The following is a 23,121-nucleotide window of genomic DNA, read 5'->3' as shown; positions in this document are numbered from 1 at the left end:
CGGTCACTCAGTTTTTGAGGATGGCCTGCTCTTGGCAGATTTACAGCTGTGCCACATTCCTCCCATTTCTGGATGAGTGACATAACTGTACTCCAAGGGTATTTAGTGACTTGAATCCATCTCCTGACATGTGTTTTTCCAAAGCATTTTTGCAGAGCTGCTTGGAGTGTTAATTTGTCTTCATGGTGTAGTTTCTCCCAGGATACTGACTCACCAGTAGTTGGACCTTCCAGATACAGACATATTTTTACTACAATCAATTGAAACACCTTGACTACACATGGTGATCTCCATTAAACTGATTATGTAACTCCTAAAACCAAGTGGCTGCACCAGTGATGATTTGGTGTGTCATATTAAAGGGGGTGAATACTTATACAGGCAATTGTTTTATGTTTTTATATCTGTAATTAATTTAGAGATCTGTTTTCACTTTGACACAAATGAGTTTTTTTTACCGTTGATCAGTATAAAAAAAAGCCAAATTCAACCAAAGTGATTCAATGTTGTGAAACAATAAACGATGAAAACTTCCAAGGGGCGTGAATACTTTTCATCGGCACTTTACATGTAGCGACAGTCATGGTGAAAGGGGGAGGGAAAGAAGACACGGGGAGGAGTGGTCTCAAGATCCTCAGGTGTTCCTCCTGATGGGATAAAACACAAAGAGGGGAAATATCAAAGAGAGATGAGAATGGAACTGTGATTGTCATGAGAGATTTAATCAGAAGCAGATTAGGGTAGCGCTGCATCGAGTATCTTTGCTCTGTGAGCTGCAACAACCACGATCTGCTGGTGACAACCCATTCCAATTGAGTTTCCCATTCACATACCAACATATCGGTCCCTTACAGCTGTTTTAAACGGTGGTGGGGTAATAATGGGACAAGCTCCCACTTCCAATTAAATGCCGCCAATGGTGTGTGCCTCAGATTGTCTCTGTCAACCAAGTCCAGCTCCTGGCTTTTACATATGGCTTAGCTACGACATCCGACGAACTGTTTCTAGTGACGGGAAGATGCAAATGGGTTTACTGCCATCATATAACCAACCGCTATGGGCAGATGAGGCTCCTCAGCCATACTTGGCAGATCCAGTGGAAGAAAAATTCTGAACTCAAACCTCCACTGGGCTGTGGCTAGACCCATTCATGGGAAGACTTCGGGAGTAAACCCTGAGGAACAATCCGGAGCTGGATTCCCTGTCGGTCCTGTGTTCAATGCAGACTGGCAATCCTGCAACATCGCTGGTGCCTGACTGCATCGGTCTCCGCCGTTGCTTTGGATTCATCAGCTGTGTGGAGAGCAGGGGCCCCTGCATGGGCAACTGTTTGCTTTACATATCGTACTTCCCTGACTTGCATACTGACTTTGACACTAGGGTGCAATATCCATGATCGACCCTGACCTGCAGAGGGCCATCACCAACATGTCCGTACACGGCCTCCTCTCCCGCTACAGTGAGGCCAAGTACAGGTTGGATGAGCAAATCCTCATATTCTGACTGTGCAGCCTCCGACCTCGAAGGCATGAGCACTGATTTCTCGAAATTCAAGAAATCATTACCCTCTGTTTCCACACCCCCCCCCCAGTGAACTACTACTTTTCTTCTGACTTTTGCCACCTCTCCTCACGCACCCTCATGACCTGCTCATCAACTCTCTCTGGTTCTCCACCTCCTCCGTGTCATCCCATGGTCCATCATTCTCTCCTATTAGATTTCTTTCCCTCCATCTCTTTGCCTTTTCTGCCTGTCACCCAGCTCCTCACATCATCATCCCTCCACAAACCACATGTTCCCCACCCCTCACTTGTCCTCCTCCCCCTCCCCCACCACCGTATTCTGGTTTTTGTCCCTTTCTTTCTAATCCCGATGAAGGTTCTCAGCCCGAAATGTCGACGGTTTGATGAGTTCCTCCAGCATTTTCTGTGTGTTTGCTTCAGTCTGTGTATTGATTAAGCTAATCTAACTGGTACAGTGGAAGAGGAATTTGTGAAATGGTCAGAGACAGTTTCCTACAGCAGTATCTTACCCATGAACGGGCCATTTCAGATGTAATCTGTGCAATGAGGTGGGATTACAGAGAGATCTTGTGGTGAAGGATCCCTGAAGAAGTGATCACAATGTGGGAGATCTCCAGACCACAGATTGAGGGTGAACACCAGGTCAGAACCAGTGTCCTCAACCTAAATAAAGACAATTACAGAGACGTGACAGTGGAGTTGTCTGGGGCAGATGGGGTAAATAGACTCAGGGACAGGTCAGTAATGAGCAGTGGCAGATGTTTAAGGAGAGAGTGTTCATAACACTCAGCAGACGTTGATCCCGATTAGATAGAGGGATCACAGACAGCAAAGAACATTCTGTGGTCAAAGGAGGCAGACAAGAAGATCAGGACTTTTCCAGGAACCAGTGATGAGACAAAAACTAAAACTAACAAGGAAAAAGCAGAGAAGTTAACTCCAGTAATTTGCATTAGTGTTCACAGTGCTGGCGCAGCAAACATCCCACAGATGGTGACATTTCAATATTGTGCCATAATGTGTAACAATCACCATCACGAGGGAAAAACTAATGGGACTAAACGCAAACATTACTTGGTCCCAAAGACCTGCACTGGAGGCTTTCACAGGAAGTCTGGTGAGAAAGTAGAGACATTGAAGTCTGTCAAAACTCAGTGTTACAGAAAGGTCCCAGTGGAGTTGAAAACCATTGTTGAAGATGGGTGAAAGATGAAAAGCAGGTAACTGTAGTCCAGTTAACTTCACTTCAGGTACTGGAGTCTATAATCTATAAAGAAATAATGTCATTTAGAAAAGTTTAATGTCATTGAAATAAGTCACCAGGGTTTACAGACAAATTCACACAGCACAGAAATGAGCCCTTCAGCTCAAATAGTCCATGCTGACCAAAGTTCCCATCTGAGCTTGTGATCTGTAACCCCCTCACCACCACATTATGAACAAGGTTGTCCTCCCCCTTGTCTCATTTCCTTCCATTTGACCCATATCCTTCAAAACCTTTCCTTTCCATCTACCCGCCTAAGTGCCTTTTTAATGTAGCTGACTCAACCACTCCCCATAGCAGCTCATTCCATTTACTGACCAGCCTGTGTGTGGAAAAGTTGCCCTTCAGGTCCCTATTACATCCCATCTTAAACCAATGCCCTCCAGTTCTTGATTCCCCAACACTGGCAAAAAGACTGTTCTCTTTGACCCAACCCAGATTCCTCATGAATTTATACGCCTCTGCAATATCAGAACTCATTCTCCAACATTCCAGGGAAAATTGTCTAAAATCCTTTCCACAAATCTCCTCTGCACTCTTTCCAGCTAATGGTGTCTGTCATACAGCAGGGTGACCAAAACAAATCATTCTGGTCGCCAGTGAATCTTCTCAGCTCCAGGGTGGACAAGGTCAATTGTCTAATAAGGACACACTTCAGTAAAAACACTGACACCATATACCAAGTACACTGAGCTGCCAGAGCACAGCATCGGCCAGTGAGGACACAGACCAGTACAACACCCGGCTCTCTGCTACAAAGTTCAAAGCTGGAAGTTAAATGTATTATCAAAATACATTTCTGTCACCATATACAACCCTGAGATTAGTTTTCTTCTGGGTATACTGCTGGTTTGTTAGAGCGGTAGGGGAGGGCTAAACTAATGTGGCAAGGGGGGGAGTGTAGGAACCAGAGTGAAGGCACTCAGGATAGGATGGAGGGTAAAAAAGCAAAGATAGCATGCAATTAGACTGTCAGGAAGGGCAGGCAGATGATAGGACATCACCGCAGCCAGCAGGGTGGGTATCAGTGCATGAGGGATGCAGAATCAAAGGGTAGCGATACCGTACTCAGGGTGTTATATCTCTACCCACAGAGTATAAGAAATAAGGTGGATGATCTTATTGCCCTATTACAGATTGTCAGACATGCTGTCATGGCCATCGCTGAGTCGTGGCAGAAGGATGCTTGCAGTTGGGAGCTAAATGTCCAAGGTTACATGTTGTATCAGAGAGATAGGAAGGTAGGCAGAGGGGGTGGCATCAATTCAGTAGAAAGATGTGATAGAGGATCAGAAGATGCTGAATCATTCTGCATTGAGTTAAGAAACTGCAAGGGTAAAAGGACCCTGATGGCAGTTATATACAGGCCTCCAAACGGTAGCCTGGATATGGACCACAGATTACAACAGGAAATAGCAAAGACGTGCCAAAGAGCAATGTTATGATAGTCATGGGAGATCTCAACATGCAGATAGATTGGGAAAATCAGGTTGGAAATAGATCTCAAGGGAGTGAGTTTGTTGAATACCTACAAGATGGCTTTTTAGAACAGGGATCAGCTACATTAGATTGGGTGTTATATAATGAACCTGAGATGATTAGGGAGCTTAAGGTAAAAGAATCCTTAGGAAACAGTGATGACAATATGATTGTGTTCAACTTGAAATTTGATAGGAAGAAAGAAAAGTCTGACGTATCAGTATTTCAGTGAAGTAAAGAATATTACAGTGGTATGAGAGAGGAGTTGGCCAAAGTAAATTGGAAGCAGATGCTGGCAGGGATCAAGCAGAGAAGCAATGGTGTGAGTTTGTGGGAAAAATGAGGAAGATGCAGGATAGATGTTTTCCAAAAAATGAAGAAACACTCAAATGGTAAAATGGGGCTGATGAGGGAAGTCACAGCTAATGTAAAAGCAAAAGAAAGTGCATCCAACAATGCAAAAATTAGTGGTAAGACAGAGGATTGGGAAGCTTTTAAAAGCCGACAGAAAGAATAACAGGAGGGAAAAGATGAAATGTGAAAACAAATAGCAAACAATATCAAAGTGCATAGTAATAGTTTTCTCAAGTGTGTTAAAAATAACAGAGAGATGAGAGTGGATATAGGACCGTTGGAATACGAGGGTGGAGAAATAATAAAGGGGGACAAGGAGATGGCTAATGAACTAAATGGGTATTTTGCATCAGTCTTTGCAGAAGACACTAGCAGTGTGCCAGATATTGAATATAGAATAGTACAGCGCAATACAGGCCCTTCAGCCCACAATGTTGTGGTGTCCCTTAAACTCTCCATCCCATATTACCCCCCACCTTAAAGGGTGTAAAGGTGTGAGGGAAGAGAAGTCAGTGCAGTTACAATTGCAAGTGAGAAGGTGCTCAAAAAGCTGAAGGACCTGAAGGTACATGTCACTCGGACCAGATGTACTGCACCCTACGGTTCTGAAAGAGATAGCAATAGAGATTGTGAGGGCATTAGTAATTATCTTTCAAAATCATTGGATTCTAGCATGGTGCCAGATAACTGGAAAACTGCAAATGTCACCCCACTCTTTAAGACTCCAGGAAAGCAACAGAAATGAAATTATAGACCAGTTAGCCTGAACTCAGTGGTTGGGAAGTTGTTGGAGTCAATTGTTAAGGATGAAGTTCTCGAGTACTTGGAAACACAGAACAAGATAGGACAAATACTGCATGGTTTCCTTAAGGGAAAATCTTGCCTGATGAACCTGTTGGAATTCTTTGAGAAGATTACATGTAGGATAGATAAACGGGATGCTGCCATGTTGTATATTTGGACTTTCAGAAGGCCTTTGACAAGGTGCCACATATGAGGCTGCTTACCACATTAAGAGCCCATGGTATTACAGGAAAGTTACAAGCATTGACTGATTGGGAGAAGGCAGCGAGTGGTAATAAAAGGATCCTTTTCTGGTTGCTTGCCAGTAAGTAGTGGTGTTCTGCAGGAGTCAGTGTTACGACCGCTTCTTTTTATGCTGTATATCAATGATATAGATGATGAAATAGATGGCTTTGTTGTCAAGTTTGCAGATGATATGAAGACTGGTGGAGGGGCAGGTAGTGTTGAGGAAATGGGTCGGCTGCAGAAGGACTTAAACAGATCAGGAGATGGGCAGGAGAGTAGCGAATGAAATACAATGTCAGAAAATGCATGGTCATGCTCTTTGGTAGTAGAAATAAATGTGTAGACTTTCTAAATGGGCAGAAAATCCAAAAATCTGAGATGCCAAGGGAATTGGCAGTCCTCGTGCAGAACAACCTAAAGGTTAACTTGTAGATAGAGCTGGTGGTGAGGAAGGCAAATACTATAATTAACATTCCTTTCAAGGGGTCTCAAATATAAGAGCAGGGATGTGATGTTGAGGCTTTATAAGGCACTGGTGAGACCTCACCTTGACGACAGTGAACAATTTTGGGCTCCTCATCTCAGAAAAGATGTAGTGGGATTGGAGAGGGTTCAGAGGAGGTGCATAAGGATGATTCCAGGATTGAGAGTGTTAGCCTCTGAGAAATGTTTGATAGCTCTGGGTCTGTACTCACTGGAATTTAGAAAGATGAGGGGGGATCTCATTGAAACCTTTCAAATGTTGAATGGACTAGACAGAGAAGATGTGGAAAAGACGTTTCCCATTTCCCATGGCGAGGGAGTCTAAGACAAGTGGGCACAGCCTCAGGGTAGAGGGGCGCCCATTTAAAACAGAGATGCAGAGAAATTTCTTTAGCCAGAGTGTGGTGAATTTGTGGAATTTATTACCAGAGGCAGCTGTGGGGGCCAGGTCGTTGGGTGTATTTAAGGCAGAGTTTGATAGTTTCTTGACTGGATGGGGTATCAAAGGCTTCAGGAAAAAGGCCGAGGAGTGAGGTTGAGGAGGAGAAACAAGGGTCAGCCATGATTGAATGGTGGGGCAGACTCGATAGGCCAAATGGCCTAATTCTGCTGCTATGTCTTATGGTCTTACTCAGTAAATCCAAGAATCACAACATAATAAATGAAAGACCGCACCCAACCCAGTAACCAAATAACCAATGTGTAAATGACAACAATGTGTGCAAATACAAGAGATAAAATAATAATAATCATAGAGAAATGAGAAATAAATAGAGAACATAAGATGCAGAGGTTGTGGAAGTGAGTCAACAGAAACAGACAATAGGTGCAGGAGTAGGCCATTCGGCCCTTCGAGCCAGCACTGCCATTCACTGTGATCATGGCTGGTCATCCACCATCAGTACCCCATTCCTGCCTTCTCCCCATATCCCTTGACTCCACTATCTTTAACAGCTCTATCTAACCCTTTCCTGAAAGCATCCAGAGAATTGGCCTCCACTGCCTTCTGAGGCAGAGAATTCCACAGATCCACAACTCTCTGGGTGAAAAAGTTTTTCCTGAACTCCGTTGTAAATGGCCTACCCCTTATTCTTATACTGTGGCCTCTGGTTCTGGACTCCCCCAACATCGGGGACATGTTTCCTGCCTCTAGTGTGTGCAATCCCTTAATAATCTTATACATTTCAATCAGATCCCCTCTCATCCTTCTAAATTCCAGTGTATACAAGCGCAGTCGCTCCAATCTTTCAACATATGATAGCCCTGCCATCCCGGGAATTAACCTCGTAATTGTGGGAAACAGTTTGTGATGAGTTAAGTGAAGTTAAACCGAGTTATCTCCACTGGTTCTGGTTTAAGGTGACACTGGTGAATCTCTTTTTCTAGTAAATGAATAGCCTGTAACTTCCCTTTGGACTTAGAGGCAATTTGATGTGGCAGAACGGAGGTGAGGCAGCGGACCCGTCACTGACAGTGAGGAAGACACGAAGTTCGTTTGATTTAAACGCCGGGCCCAAATGGAAAAGTCAGGTACAGGCCAAATGGAAGCAGCGGGGACCAGGCCCCAGATCATATCGAAGCAACTGAACCCAGTGTTTGGATGATGATTTCGGTGCCAGGCCAGATTGAAATGGTCAGTGTGTTGGGCCCGAGGCCAGGGACCAGCCGGTTCAGCTCGTTGCTCCTTTCTGTGCTGAACTAAGCATCTGTGGACGGACTCTCTGAGGATTTCAGTTCAAAATGCTACAGTATTTGCTTGTGTTTATTGTTTGCATGATTTATTTTCCTTTCTGCACATTGGGTGTTTGACAGTCTTATTTTATCAGTGGGTTCTTTTGGCTTTCTTTGTTTTATGGCAGCCTGTTTGGAACGAACCTCAAGTTTGTAGAATATAAACATACATTGATAATAAATGTACTTTGAACTTTGGTTCAAAAACCTGATGGTTGAGGGATTAAATATGGTGAAAAATTTAACAAAATTCCAAACTGATGCTTTTTTAATTACAGGCCAGGATGCAGAAGAGTGGAAAATGACAAATATTCTTTCCCTTTTTAGGAACTGCAATAGGGACAAGACAGGAAACTATACCCTGGTGACTCATACATTAGTGGTGGGGATATTTTGGAAATGATGGCACACACTCAGTGATTCAGGATCAGTTTCTGCCCCTCTGCCATCCGATTCCTAAACAGACACTGAAGCTTTGGACACTACCTCGCTTTTTAAAACACATATATTTTATATCAGTTTCTGCACTATTTTTACTATTTAATATACATATAAATTATTGACTGTAATTTACTTATTCATAGAACACATAGAAATCTACAGCACAATGTTGTGCTGACCATGTCACCTACTCTTGAAACTGCCTAGGATTTCCCTAGTGCAGAACCCTCTATTTTTCTAAGCTCCATGTACCTGTGTAAGAGGCTCTTAAAAAACACTATTTTATCCGCTTCCACCACCATCGCCAGCAGTGCATTCCACACATCCACCACTCTGTGTGAAAAACTTACCCCTAACAACCCCTCAGTACCTATTTCCAGGCACCTTAAATCTATGCCCCATCGTGTTAGCCATTTCAGCCCTGGGAAAGGACCTCTGACTATCAACAAGATTAATGTCTCTCATCATCTTGTACACCTCTCTCAGGTCACTTCTCATCCTCCATTGTTCCATGGAGAAAAGACCAAGTTCACTCAACCTATTCTCACAAGGCATGCTCTCCAATCCAGGCAACATCCTTGTAAATCTTCTCTGCACTCCTCTTCACATTCTTCCTGTAGTGAGGTGACCAGAACTGAACACAGAACTCCAAGTGGGGTCTGACCAAGGGCTTTACCTCACAGCTCTTGAACTCAATCCCACAATCTCCTGTCGCACTCACTTCAATAATAAATAAATGCTTTGAGACGGTGGGCAAGGACTACATCTGCAGTGGGCTGACACGAACACGGGACCCCCAATTTGCCTACTGACACAACCGATCAACAGCTGATGCAATAGTCACAGCTCTGCACATTGCCCGTGGAGAAGAGGGATGCTTACGTCAGAATGTTGTTCTTGGACTACACTTGAGCATTCAACACCATAATTCCCTCCAGCCTCAACAAGAAGCTTAGAGACATCAGCCTTCATCCTGCCTTCTGTAGCTGGATCCTGGACTTCCTGTCAGATTGCTGGCAGGTGGTAAGAGTGGGCTCCCTCGCCGCTGTCCCTCTGACCCACAACACAGGTGCCCCTCAGGGCTGTGTACTGAGCTCCCTTCTTTACTCTCTCTACTCCCATGACTGTGTCGCCACCCACAGCTCCAATCTGCTGATTACATTTGCTGACGACACTGCACAGATTGGCCTAATTTCAAATAATTATGAGGCAACCTACAGAGAAGAAATCATCACCCTGACACAGTGGTGTCAAGAAAACAACCTCTCCGACAATATCGCAAAAACAAAGCAGCTGGTTGTGAACTACAGGATGAATGGAGACATTTATTGACATCAATGGATCTGGGGTTGAGAGGGTGAACACCTTTAAGCTCCTCGGCATAAACATCACCAAGGATCACACGTGGTCTGTGCTTACCGGCTGTGTGGGGAAACGGCACAACAGCGCATCTTTCACCTCAGACGGTTGAAGAAATTTGGTGTGGAACCCAAATCGTAAAAACTTTCTATAGGGGCACGATTGACAGCATCCTGACTGGCTTTTTAAAACTAAAGGGAATAGTTTTAAGGTCACAGTGAAAAGGGGATCTGAAGTGTAAATACTTCACACAGAGAATAATTGGTATCCCGAATGAGCCGCCGGAGGTGTGGGGGGCAGAAACCCATAAAGTCTCTGTTCATGAAAACTTCCCCGGAACCTGTCGTTCACTGTGTACATCCTGCCCTGGCTTAACCTCCCAAAATAGAGTCACTGGTTTATACAGAACTGAAACAGTCCTTTCCGTACAACTCATCCACGCCGACCAAGTTGTCGACCTGAACTCGTCCCATCTGCCTGCATCAGGGCCGTATCCCTCTCAACCTTTCCCATCCATGTGACTGTGCAAATATGTTTTAAATATTGTACCTGAGGCAGAGAGCCGGTGCAGTGAGGCGCTGACAGACACTCACTGTTCCGCGGGCAGGAAGAGGAGAGGCGGATCCCACAGCGGAGCCGAAACCCCAACAAGTAGAGACCGACTCCACTTCTCTGCAGAGCCGTCCCGTCCATCCCGGATTTACCGCCCAACCCCGGACCGGGCCGTTTCCCAGGAAACGATGTCGGTGAAGGAGGGCCCTCTGTGACGTCAGCTCGCCATTGTCGTATTCATATTGTGTCACGTGCCGGAGGGGCGGCGGGAGCTGTCAATCACTGGATCCGCTGGGGAACTTGCGAACATTGTAAATAGAATGGGGACAGTGGGAGATTTCCGGCATCGGTGTCCCACCCCCACAGAAATCGAGTGTGTTATAGACAGTAATATTCATATTTTAATTTGACTCTTCACGGTCTTAGAAATAGTTAATGTTTGTATACTGTATATTTTTGTGTGGATAATCTTTTGTAATTTTCGGCAAAACACGTTGTAACTGGATCACTGAACACTCCGTGAAAAAAGAGCGTCACGAAAAAATATTGTCAAAGTCAAAAGTTAAACCCAGGCAAGTTGTTATTATAGTATTTATATGTCACCATATAGTTCAAAGTACAATTTATTCTGACAGTACATACGTGAAACCAGATACTGTACAACCTACTTGGAGGTAGGTACAGAGGAGATGTCAGGGTTAAGTTTTTTACGCAGAGAGTGGTGAGTGCGTGGAATGGGCTGCCGGCGGCCGTGGTGCAGGCGGAAACGACAGGGTTTTTAAAGAGACTCCTGGATGGATATATGGAGCTTGGAAAAATAGAGGACTATGGATAAGCCAAGGTAGTTCTAAGGAAAGGACATGTTCGGCACAACTTTGTGGGCCGAAGGGCCGGCATTGTGCTGTAGGTTTTCTATGTTTCTACAACCCTGAGAGTCCTTTTCTGTGGGCATTCTTAACAAAATCTACAGAACAATAACTGTAAATTGTAAATATGAGGAACGATAAACTGTAAGCAAACTGTGCAAACGAAGAAAGATAAATTACAATAAATAACGAGTATGACATAACAATATAACAGAGCTCTTAAATAAGTGTATTTATCCCCTTTTGTTCAGGACACTGATGGTTGAGGGGTAGTAACTGTTCTTGAACCTGGTGGTGTGAGTCCTGAGGTACCTGTACCTTCTACCTGATGGCAGCAGTGAGAAAAGAGCATTGCCTGGGTGGTGAGGATCTTTGACGATGGACGCTGCTTTCCTACGGCAATGATTCATGTAGATGTGCTCAGTGGTTGTGAGGGTTTCACCCGTGATATACCGGGCCGAATCCACTACCCTTTGTAGGATTTGCCACCTCCGGTATGGAATCCCGTTGGTCATGATGCATATGCCTTGGGGTGGATTTGACCCCATGATGCACGAAAGAAAGGGAATTCTGAAGTATGAGTGAGTGCCCTGATTATGTGTCTGAATGGTCACGTGAGGGTCACTGTCCTGGACATCTAAGAGAACTCCGGTGGCCTGTGTGTTCACACATGGAGCAGACAGAATGAAGTGTGTTGAGCAGTGGGTGGAATGGAAGAAGGGAGCGCTTGCAGAAGTACAGATATAAGGAGAAAGGTGTGAGGAAACTTTCAGCTGCCCTGTGGTGTTCACCTGGAGCGAAATGCAAAAATAATTGGTTGCTTCTCACAGTAAGAGCAAAGAAGATGAAATAAAGTTAGAGAAAAAAGCCTCAGAAAGAACAGGAAAATGTAATCGGGTCTACCTCAGTGTGTAACAAGACACAACTCGTACCAATGTCTGAGTAGGAAGTAGTAGGAACCTGCTGTACCCCTGCCTCTCACAGGTACGGTTACAACAAAGCCCACCCCAGTCGTGTCTCCTGAGTACTCGACGAGGCAGGTGTAAACCTCTCACTAGCACGATGGCAGAATGAGCAATATGGAGACTTTTATGCACTCTGAACTAAAATGGTGTGTTATATTGAAGTGTTTCCTTCACACTCCACAGTGACATATGATAGACAGTATTGCACAAAAAGCAGATGCGCACGTTAATGAATTTATAAAGTAGACAAGCAAAATATTTCAGAAGTTCACGGATTTACTCCATCGTAATGAATGTTATTGTAAATGATGAGTAAATTAGCCCAGGTTAAATAAAATGCAGACTGTTACTTGTCTGAGGTGAAAAGAGGTAAGTAAAATTCTGAGTGGTTTACAATAATTCCAGATGAAATCAAGTGATTCAAACTGTTTCTTTCTTTCTTTTTAAATCTTTTTTTATTGAATTAGTACACAAAAGGTAAAACATACATAAACTAATACATTGTTGCGATATAAATTTACAGGAGATATTAATGCATAAAAAACAATACAAACAGTGCATTTTAGTTATAAAATAATGAGGTAATATAGTAGTATACTAATTTTCCATATATATCAATAAAGAGAAGAAAACCCCCAAAAAAAGACCCCCCCCAAAAAAAACACCGTGCAACTAACCTAAAAAGCAAAGCAAAGCAATAGGCTAACTAGGTATCATGTAGACTTAAACAACTTAAACAATCACGTCCTCAAACCCGACCTCCATTAATAACCGTTAAAAACCAAGAAGGAAATGTAAATATTATCAAAGAGAGAAAAAAAGTTACATTAAATGAAAATGTTGAATAAAAGATCTCCAGATCTGTTCAAATTCTACTGAAGTATCATAAAGATTACTTCTGACTTTTTCCCAATCTAAAGATAGTATCGTTTGAGAAAACAAAAAAAAACGTAGTTGGGGCATTAATCTCCTTCCAATGTTGTAAAATACATCTTTTCGCCATTAAAGTAAGAAATACAATCATTCTACGGGCTGAAGGGGAAAGATTACTGGAAGATTCAAACTGTTAAGGGAATGGATAATATTTGTGTGAGGACTGGAGACTCCCTGGACTGTTCTACCACTGTCTCATTAATATTGACCATTGTATAAAAATATTGTGACAGTTGCCCATTATTTTATTAATTAATTTGATTAATTATTTATTAATTTGAACGTTATTTTAACTTGTATTCTGTTTTATATTTAATAAAATAACAGTAACCACATTGTTTTTGATCATTACTAGATTAACTTCTGTTTACAGTTTAACTCTTACTTTCAACATTACCTGCCTTACATGCTTTTGACTTGTCACCCACTTGTGACTGGTATTATTTTTGTTTTGAAAAGCGTATAGCATTGTTTAGAAAAAGCTATTCTAACTGTATGGATTTTGCATTTCTTTGATTCACTTTAACAAACATGGGAATGTTGGCGGTGGACACAGTAGGGGTAAAAGATGGAGACAGCCTGGCCACCGAACTCAAAGATACCCTCAGCGCCAAGGCAACTTTGATAACAGTCAGTTTCAGCCTCTATCGCCATCACCACCACAGACTATGAAGCTTACTTTAATTTATCCTTTCCCAATCTGTACTGTAGAATCTGTACAATTGTAATTCTGCCCATTGTAAGATAGCACCAGATGTAAGCTGGTATGTCAATGTTTGGCATTGATAGCTTCTTCTCCTGATCCGACACTGGGAGAAATGTTAGTGGGTATGTGGTTTGTGTGCTTCATGTCACAGGCGAGGCAGCACAGCTCATGTTCCACTAAAACAACATGACCCTTAGTTATGAATGCATGTTGGTCGAGTTGTTGAGTGTGCTGTAGGGGGCCCAGACATTCGGAAGGTGGGTTAACAGTGCAGTCTCTACCCCTCAATTGTACTGAGTTTGTTTCTGTTTACCACTTTGATAAGAAGATTAGAGCTGTGAAGGGAGCACTGGACCGCACTGCCCAGAGAAATCACACTTGCCAATGGAACTGCTTTCAACGATGGCAATAAACTTCTCATCATGGACTGCATAAATCCTCAGCTCTGAAGCTGCTTCATGAGGATGAGGGTGAAGTCTGTTACTGCAACTACGGGGTAATAGGATCAGATTTAGGTAACAGTACGTGCAATGTCCATGTCACCAGTAATCCTGTAACTTCTGTTAATGGCACTTACAATATTGGATGGCAGGCTCACTGCTGTTTGCCAGGAGTATGCTCTTTGTCTTTAAATTGAGCCTTTGGCCTGAACAGAAGCTGTCAAATACTTATTGATATTTGGAGTCTGTAGTAGAAAATACTAACACCTGCCAGCATTGAAGCATGAAGGAGACTGATGAGTGTAACTGGATTCTAGTGTTCCTGTTCTGGGGACCTACCAGACAAGATCATGAAAACATAGAAAACACAGAAAATAGGTGCAGGAGTAGGCCATTCGGCCCTTCAAGCCGGCACCGCCATTTATTATGATCATGGCTGATCATCCAACTCAGAACCCTGCACCAGCCTTCCCTCCATACCCTCTGATCCCCCTAGCCACAAGGGCCATATCTAACTCCCTCTTAAATACAGCCAATGAACTGGCCTCAACTGTTTCCTGTGGCAGAGAATTCCACAGATTCACCACTATCTGTGTGAAGATGTTTTTCCTAATCTCAGTCCTAAAAGGCTTCGCCTTTATCCTCAAACCGTGACCCCTCGTTCTGGACTTCCCCAACATCGGGAACAATCTTCCTGCATCTAGCCTGTCCAATCCCTTAAGGATTTTTTACGTTTCAATCAGATCCTCCCTCAATCTTCTAAATTCCAACGAGTACAAGCCTAGTTCATCTAGTCTTTTTCATATGAAAGTCCTGCCATCCCAGGAATCAATCTGGTCAACCTTCTTTGTACTCCCTCTATGGCAAGGATGTCTTTCCTCAGATTAGGGGACCAAAACTGCACACAATACTCCAGGTGTGGTCTCACCAAGGCCTTGTACAACTGCAGTAGTACCTCCCTGCTCCTGTACTCGAATCCTCTTGCTATAAATGCCAGCATACCATTCGCCTTTTGCACCACCTGCTGTACCTGCATGTCCACTTTCAATGACTGGTGTATAATGACACCCAGGTCTCGTTCCACCTCCCCTTTTCCTAATCAGCCGCCATTCAGATAATAATCTGATTTCCTATTTTTGCCATCAAAGTGGATAACTTCACATTTATCCACATTAAATTGCATCTGCCATGAATTTGCCCACTCACCCAATCTATCCAAGTCGCCCTGCATCCTCTTAGCATCCTCCTCACAGCTAACACTGCCGCCCAGCTTCGTGTCATCCGCAAACTTGGAGATGCTGCATTTAATTCCCTCATCCAAGTCATTAATATAAATTGTAAACAACTGGGGTCCCAGCACTGAGCCTTGCAGTACCCCACTAGTCACTGCCTGCCATTCTGAAAAGGTCCCGTTTATTCCCACTCTTTGCTTCCTGTCTGCTAACCAATTCTCTATCCACATCAATACCATACCCCCAACACCGTGTGCTTTAAGTTTGCACACTAATCTCCTGTGTGGGACCTTGTCAAAAGCCTTTTGAAAATCCAAATATACCACATCCACTGGTTCTCCCCTATCCAGTCTACTAGTTACATCCTCAAAAAATTCAATGACCCCAGTGTTGCAGTGATCGGCTAACAACACTGCTGTAGTGCTGCATGATACAAGTCTGGTCATCAAAGACATTTCTAACAAAGTGGCAGCAAGCTGCATCATGGCCTTTCAAATCTGAACAGCATTAAACTTCCTGTTGGCCGAGAGGGGAGGAACTTGTGTCATTATTGGACTGAAATAATGCAAAACATCGTCGATTTTATCCGTGCAGATCCTGTTAGAAGCTGTTAAAGTGAAGAAGTTTGGGCAGGAGTTACATACGACTCTATCATCACCTTTGGAACCCTTCTGATTAGCCTCATTCTCTGCCAGGAAGTTTGTGCAACTCCAGTGCACAGTGGGCAAGTGGTTTATATTCTTGCTGGTGTTGAAACTTGTTTAAGTTTATTACTGAGAGCACTCTGTGGAGAGAGGACCCGAAGGACAGCTGCCTCCTATCGTTCAGCAATCCTACTCTGCAGACAGACGATGACAGGATCACTGGGGAGACTCGAATTTTCTGTGCAATTCAGCTGCATCCACAATTCATGTGGTCCTTTACAGGACGCAAAGGGAAGTGGGGACTGTGGATGTTACAGCAAGTCAAGTTAATGTAGCGCCTTGGCAAGGATAGTTCACAGATAGTGTGCAGTCAACCCAGGGAAGAAAGGTCTTTGAAGAGCAGAGTTTCCCTTTGCATAGCAGGGGACTGGAGCCATTTTGCACACCAAAACAAGATGAGGATGCAATCGATGTGTTCCAGGGTGACACTTAATATTGGTCACACACAAGAGAAATCTGCAGATGCTGGAAATCCAAGTAACACACACAAAATGCTGAAGGAACTCAGCAGACCAAGCAAATCGATGGAAAAGAGTAAACAGTCGACGTTTCCGACCGGCACACTTCGTCTGGACTGATATTAGTTAGTTACCTTACTACTGTGGTGGGACCATGCGGGAATTCATAGTCGACAACAAAAGCCCCGGATTAATATGCCCGGAATGATGGACTCAGTGTAACAACGAACAAGTAACAAAGAACGGTGCTGAGATATAGATTCTCAGGGGATTCTGGAGGAAAGAGGTTGACAATAACACCACTTTCTTCTCGGAAGGATCACAGCAGCCCGAGCAATTCCATCCTTCCCAATGCCCAATGAACTGGATAGCGCAAACACAAATTCTTTGTCCGCTTTTATTTGTCTTTTGAATTCAATATTCCCGTTGAATAATGTAGTAAAATTCATCTCTCCCCGTCGGGGAATTGAACCCCGTCTCCTGCGTGACAGGCGGGGATACTAACCACTGTACTAACGAGGAATTGCAGTTAATAGCTCATGTCATGCACATTTAAGAGTACAGGAGGGTGAACAGAATTACCTTGATGTTTCTCAGCTGTAATACTGGAGCCTTTCACTCGTGTCCCTCCCACAGCAGTGTCTCAGTTTGCTCCAGCGATTCAGTCACCTGTTGTGTTCAAGGATTAGCGAAAGGAACTGCTCTCATTCGAGCCCAAATCCGTGTTGTTGGAATCAACATTTTTAATCACAGTTATATATTTATATTTCTGCTTTTTTAATGCGACAGGCGGGAAACGATATGTAGCGAATCGAATTCTGAACCAATCACTCCCACTTCATTGAAACACTGGGTGTTGTGTATCTCCGGTCTGTCGGAGGATGGCGACCTCAACCGGACATAACAGGAACTGCACCAGAGTGAGGAATCACAGTGACCACGTTCAGAAAACAGCTCAAACCACAGTCATACACTTCTAGCGTCCGAGTGGTTCAACCCTGACAATCCGCGTACGAATTCCCGAAGTTACTTAAATCGATGGGTGAGTGTAAAATTATTATTCACCTTGGGGTGGCCAGTGGATCAAGGACTGAAGTGCTGTCCCTTGCATTTTCACAGTGAACTGATCCGTGCAGCTTCCTGCTCGCACTCCAACTCAGATTGCCACAGCCAACTAGGACACATCAAAACATGTCGGATGATGTGTTCACACTGAGTGGTGTCAGTCTACTCACCATCCACTCTGTCTATTTATACACAATGGGATCTCTCTCAGCCCCCTCCCTCATTACTAGAGTAAATAAAACTCTTTATTGTGATACACAAATGTAATATAGATTCACAGAATCATGCGACCCTAAAACAAGCCTTTCGGCCCACAATGTCCGTGTTGACAATCAACTACCAATCACACCAGAAAAGAGCTCGCTTACTAGCTATTGTCTTCAGTGTCTTGATGATTCAGGTGGTCCCCAGACAATTCTCTAATGTTGTGAGTGTACCTGCCTCACCAGTCACTCAGGCATGGGTTCCAGTTTCCAAAAACATCCGCATAACGTTCTCCATGTGATGCTCTCTAAGTTTACACACGTCCGGACAGTTTTCTTCTATCCTGATAGGCCCGGGTTAATTTGATATGACCTCCGTCACCTCCAGAGCTCTCCATGGAAACAATCGTCAATCCATCGGCCGAATGGACGCCCATGGGCCCAGCACGCTGCCGCTGCGCCTCTCTGCTGTTGTCTGAACGTGGTGACGCGCTGCTCCGTCGTGGACGTTGCTCATTCTTCTCTTCATTTTCATTTGTCGATTCTTTGCTGACGTCACATCGTTTCATAGAGACACAGAAAACCTACAGCACAATACAGGCCCTTCGGCCCACAATGCTGTGCCGAACATGTCGTTATCTTAATAATTACCTACGGTTACCCATTGCCCTCTATTTTTCTAAGCTCCAATAGAGGGTTTCCTTTATTAATTGTTCTTTGTTGATTTATTTCGCTCCTTTCTCTCTGCTTTTCATCTCGTATTTGCTATAACCCTGCCCCCTCCTGATATTATCTCTGTGCTGTCTGTCCTCCGACGCATTCGGAGACCTCGTTCCCGACATATCAGCAATGAATGTGTTTCACATTATTTACTGAACCTAGTTTCAGTGGCCCTGCTGTCACACATTCTGTTCATAAAACCATAAGAGCATAAGGCAAAGGAGCAGAAGTCAGCCATTCGGCCCATCGGGTCTGCTCCGCCATTTTATCATGAGCTGATCCATTCCTCCATTTAGTCCCACTCCCCTGCTTTCTCACCATAACCTTTGATGCCCTGGCTACTCAGATACCTATCAATCTCTGCCTTAAATACGCCCAATGACTTGGCCTCCACTGCTGCCCATGGCAACAAGTTCCATAGATTCACCACCCTCTGACATAAAAAAAAATCTTCGCATTTCTGTTCTGAATGGGCGCCCTTCAATCCTTATGTCATGCCCTCTAGTACTAGACTCCCCCATCATGGGAAACAACTTTGCCACATCCACTCTGTCCATACTTTTCAACATTCGAAATGTTTCTATGAGGTCTCCCCTCATTCTTCTAAACTCCAAGGAATACAGTCCAAGAGCGGATAAACGCTGCTCATATGTTAACCCTCTCATTCCCGGAATCATTCTTCCACCGTGTCTCTTCCGCGTTCTTTCTCTTTGTTTCCTGGCAGTTCTTCGGCATAAATATCAATGGACAGCGGCTGAGCTGCAGCTGAATTAACCCGAAGTAGACTCTTTCCTCCTGTGGCTTCTATCGCCGTCTGAGGAAGGTAGACTCAAACAAACCCGCTCTCCTGCCTGCCTCAGGAAAGATATCTTTAACGACCGAGGGGATGGGGCAGAGGATCATAAGGTTTGTCCGGTCAGGAGAGCCTAATGAATCTTGGCCGATACTCTCTGGAATAATCCTATTCCTTTGCATAATCACAGAGCCACAAGATCGGGAGTCGGGTCCAATTCTGAAGAAGTACGGCTCAATAGGAAAGCAGTCCAGTCCATGTTGGCAGCAGATGCTCGGATCTTTCCTGTAATGCCGTAGGCTCTAATATTGTTTAGCTACTTTATCTGCGGCCCTTGACAAATGCCTTTTAAAATCCAAGTAAACAACATCCACTGATGCTCCTTTGTCCATCTTGCCTGTTATTTCCCGAATTAATTCCAGCAGATTAATCAAGCAAGATTTCCCCTGAAAGAAACCATGTAGGCCGGCCTATTTGAACAGGTGTCTCCACGCACCCAGAAACCTCATGGACTCCAGCATTTTCCCAACCATAACAGCCCTGATAACCGGCCTGTAGTGTTCTGTATTTTGCTTCCCTTCTGTCGAGAAGAACAAAATCAGATTAACAATTTTCTATTTCTCTGAACCATTTCAGAAGCCCGTGATTCCTGAAAGATCACCATTAACTCTTCCACGATCTCGTAATCTCCTTTCAGAAACCCGCGGTGCAGTCCATCTGGTCAGGTGACCTTGCGGTCTGTCAGCTTCCAGACACCTTCTCCTTAATAATAGCAACTACACTCACTTACATCCCTTACCCCTCTCGAATTTCTGGCATACTGCTTGTATCCTCAACATAACAGACGGACGCATAATGCCTAATAATTTCGCCCGCCATTTATTTGTCCTCTATTACTACCTCCTATTTCCAGCTTCCGATGCCCGCTCTAACAGTTCTGTTAACTTTCTATATATAGAAACATTGAAACATAGAAAGCCTGCAGCACAATACAGGTCATTCGGCCCATAATGCTGTGCCGAACATGGACTTACTTTTGAAATTACCTCGGGTGATCCATAGTCCTCTATTTTCTAAGCACCATGTACCTCTCCAAGAGCCTATTAAAATACCCTAATGCATCAGGCTCCACCACCGTCGCCGGCAGCCAATTCCACGCACTTACCACACTCTGCGTAAAGAAAACTTACTCCTGACTTCTCATCTGTACCTACTTCCAAACACCTGAAAACGGTGTGAGCCATTTCAACCCTGGGAAAAAAACCTCTGACTATCCACACGATCAATGCCTCTTATCATCTTATACACCTCTATCAGGTTACCTCTCATCCCCCGTCGCTCCAAGGAGAAAAGGTCGAGTTCACTCAATCTGTAAGTTATAAGTGTGAAGTGGTTCATTTTGATAGGTTAAATATGATGGAAGAATATAGTATTAATGGTAAGACTCTTGGCAGTGTGGAGGATCAAAAGGATCTTGGGGTCTGACTCCATCGGACCCTCAAAGCATGTCTTGGGGATCATGCCTTATGAGAATAGGTTTAATGAACTCGGCCTTTTTACCTTGGAGCGACGGAGGATGAGAGGTGACCTGATAGAGGTGGATAAGGTGATGAGAGACATTGATAATGTGGATAGTCAGAGGTATTTTCCTAGGGCTGAAATGGTTGCCACAAGAGGACACAGGTTTAAGGTGCTGGGGTGTAGGTACAGAGGAGATGAAGCGGTAAGGTTTTTACTCAGAGATTGGTGAGTGCGTGCAATGGGCTGCCGCCAAAGGTGGTGGAGGCGGATACGACAGGGTCTTTTAAGAGACTTTTGGATAGGTACATGAAGCTTAGAAAAATAGTGGGCTATAGGTAAACCTAGTCATTTCTAAGGTAGGGACATGTTCGGCACAGGTTTGTGGATCGAACGGCCTGTATTGTGCTGTAGGTTTTCTATGTCTCTATGCTTTTATTCTCATAAAGCACGCTCGGCAATCCAGGCAACATCCCTGTAAATCTCCTCTGCACCCTTTCTATACTTTCCACATCCTTCCTGTAGTGAGGTGACCAGAACTGATCACAGTACTCCAAGTGGGGTCTGATCAGGGTCCTATATAGCTGTAACATTACCTGTCGGCTCCTGAACTCAATCCCACGGTTGATGAAGTTAAATACAATCGTATGTCTTCTTAACCACACAGTCAACCTGCAAATGATTATATCACGCTGTGTTTTGTGCAGTTTTCTACACCACCCGTGAAATGCAGACTGATAAACACAGAACAATAAATACGACGTTGAGGAAACATAAACAACAGAAGTGCGAACAATTCTGTACACCTGAACCCAGGCGCTGATGGGATACGGTCATAAGACCGTAAGAGAAGGCAGCAGAGTCAGTCTGCCCATTCCATCTTGGCTGAATTATTATCCTCATCGACTCCATTCTCACGCCTTCTCTCCACAGTCTTTGACTTCCTTACTGAGCAAGTAACTACCACCCTCCGCGTTAGGCATACCAAGTGACTCGGACTCCATCGCCGTCGACAGCAAAGAATTCCACAGACTCACCGCCCTCCGGCTCAAGACAATTTCCTTTGACCTTTGTCAGATTTGAGATGCTCATAAAATCTGTTATATCAGCAATATCACAGACAAAGTGCTGGAAGAACTCAGCGGACTGTCTGGGTATTGCCTTGTATTTGCAGCATCTGCACATTTTCTCGTGTTTGTACATCAAGAACGTCGTTATTTGACGCTTTCTATCCCGACCTTGTTTTCTCTGTTGTATTTTTCTTCGTATCTGTGTTGCCAGACTGTTTGTGTGTGCGACCAGGAGGGAGTTGCAGGACTGAAGGACAGCACTGAGGGACACGAGATATGGGTCGTTCAGGGGCGCTGGTCTCCATTTGTAGCGCAATAATGATCAAACAATAAACAATGAAATCTGTAAAAAGTAGCTCTTCCGTGACAAATGTAGAGTTTAAAATTAAATCTACCGGCCTCATTGCCACCAAAGACTCTGCTGAAGTAATGCCCAAGAATTGTGATGTGTTGGTCTTCAATCGTCCAATGTTTACATCAGAGGCAATGGTGTTTAATTAAAGTGTTTGTTCACGTGCTCGTCACTAAGACAATTAGTGAAGTGTTTGACCGTATCGCTGGAGATTGAGACTCTGTTTGAATCGAGGTCGTTTTTAATGCATCAGCTCAGCGTGTCTAACGGAGCTGTGAATTCAGGAACAAGAGAAATCACAGATTCTCACTGAAATGGTGTATCCAGTCATCTGGCGAATAGAAGACGTTTACTATCCTTTTATTACAGCCTTTGGGATTCCGGGTAAGCCGCGGTGTCAGCTGCCGTTGGTGGAAGTTCAAGTTTAATTCCAATGTTGTGATTGTGATATGTGAAAAGCCGCCTCACAACATCGATTGTTAGTCTTAAAAACGCAACAACAGGAATTCTGCAGATGCTGGAAATTCAAGCAACACAGATCAAAGTTGCTGGTGAACGCAGCAGGCCAGGCATCATATCTAGGAAGAGGTACAGTCGACGTTTCAGGCCGAGACCCTTCGTCAGGACTAACTGAAGGAAGAGTGGTAAGAGATTTGAAAGTGGGAGGGGGAGGGGGAGATTCTCACTCCATCCTCCCGCCACCCCACTAGGAATAGGGTTCCCCTGGCCCTCACCTACCACCCCACCAGCCTCCGGGTCCAACATATTATTCTCCGTAACTTCCGCCACCTCCAACGGTATTCCACCACAAAGCACATCTTTCCCTTCCCACCTCTTTCTGCTTTCCGCAGGGATCGCTCCCTACGCGACTCCCTTGTCCA

This window comes from Mobula birostris, chromosome 28 (genome assembly GCF_030028105.1).
Source record: "Mobula birostris isolate sMobBir1 chromosome 28, sMobBir1.hap1, whole genome shotgun sequence".
Lineage (NCBI taxonomy): Eukaryota > Metazoa > Chordata > Chondrichthyes > Myliobatiformes > Myliobatidae > Mobula > Mobula birostris.
The sequence above is the reverse complement of the archived record's forward strand: the minus strand, read 5'-3'. Positions refer to the sequence as shown.